This window comes from Bufo bufo, chromosome 8, assembly GCF_905171765.1.
Source record: "Bufo bufo chromosome 8, aBufBuf1.1, whole genome shotgun sequence".
Lineage (NCBI taxonomy): Eukaryota > Metazoa > Chordata > Amphibia > Anura > Bufonidae > Bufo > Bufo bufo.
In genome coordinates this window covers 15,899,940-15,901,738 of record NC_053396.1, presented here as the reverse complement: position 1 = coordinate 15,901,738, position 1,799 = coordinate 15,899,940, and positions in this window count along the sequence as shown.

Here is a 1,799-nt window from a genome sequence, read left to right as displayed (position 1 = left end):
TCCAGAGAGAGCGAGAGAGGCGCTCTTTGTAGCTGTTCTCCTCTATGGCCAAAAAATAAGGATCCTGAAAAGTGGACCACAGTGCCCTAACAGGGTGAATGAAAATGGGTTTCCTAAACTAGGTAACTCTTTTCACATTCCGCCCCTGCTAAATATCAAAATGTTCGCGCTACATGGTGTATTTGGGAAGTAAGCAGTAAATGGTACCAGGGACTCCTCTGTGGTTACAATTCAGATGTAGCAGAGCTGTGCTTGTTGATGGCAGTCTAGTGTCTGTTCCCTGTAGACACTGAAACACCTCACTGAACATTTCTATCTACCTACACAAACATTACGTCATTCTGTTAGTACATAGCCCGGCAGAAGCTGTGATTGCACCAACAGCAAATGCCCTATGAACCGAATTACTCCAGTACCCTTTAATTAAAGGGCGACTCCACTCAGAATTGATATTAACAGTACTGGAGTATAATACAGGATCTAACTCAGGATCAGTACAGGATAAGTAATGTAATGTATATAGACAGTGACTGCACCAGTAGAATAGCGAGTGCAGCTCTGGAGTATAATACAGGATCTAACTCAGGATCAGTACAGGATAAGTAATGTAATGTATGTACACAGTGACTGCACCAGCAGAATAGTGAGTGCAGCTCTGGAGTATAATACAGGATGTAACTCAGGATCAGTTCAGGATAAGTAATGTATCTACACAGTGACTCCACCAGCAGAATAGTGAGTGCAGCTCTGGAGTATTATACAGGATGGAACTCGGGATCAGTACAGGATAAGTAATGTATGTACACAGTGACTGCACCAGCAGAATAGTGAGTGCAGCTCTGGAGTTAACACAAGATGTGATTCAGGCTCAGTACAGGATAAGTAATGTAATGTATGGACATAGTGACTCCACTAGCAGAATAGTGAGTGCAGCTCTGAAGTATAATACAGGATGTAACTCAGGATCAGTACAGGATAAGTAATGTATGGACATAGTGACTGCACCAGCAGAATAGTGAGTGCAGCTCTGGAGTATAATACAGGATATAACTCAGGATCAGTACAGGATAAGTAATGTATGTACACAGTGACTGCACCAGCAGAATAGTGAGTGCAGCTCTGCAGTATAATACAGGATGTAACTCATGATCAGTACAGGATAAGTAATGTATGTACAGAGTGACTGCACCAGCAGAATAGTGAGTGCAGCTCTGCAGTATAATACAGAAAGTAACTCAGAATCAGTACAGGATAAGTAATGTATGTACACAGTGACTGCACCAGCAGAATAGTGAGTGCAGCTCTGCAGTATAATACAGAAAGTAACTCAGAATCAGTTCAGGATAAGTAATGTATGTACACAGTGACTTCACCAGCAGAATAGTGAGTGCAGCTCTGGAGTTAACACAAGATGTGATTCAGGATCAGTACAGAATAAGTAATGTAATGTATGGACATAGTGACTCCACTAGCAGAATAGTGAGTGCAGCTCTGAAGTATAATACAGGATGTAACTCAGGATCAGTACAGGATAAGAAATGTATGTACACAGTGACTGCACAAGCAGAATAGTGAGTGCAGCTCTGGAGTTAACACAGGATGTAATTCAGGATAAGTTACACGGATGGTTATGTCTATTTTTACTGTATAACAATTTATTTTACTTGTGAACATTTGGTAAATATTCTTCTCTGCCAAAAGTTGCAATACAAATTGTCCTGTAAGCCGTCCGTCTAAGTGTTCAGCTACGCCCAGCCCCCTACACACACATATCCCTCACTCCCCCGGAATTCCCGACC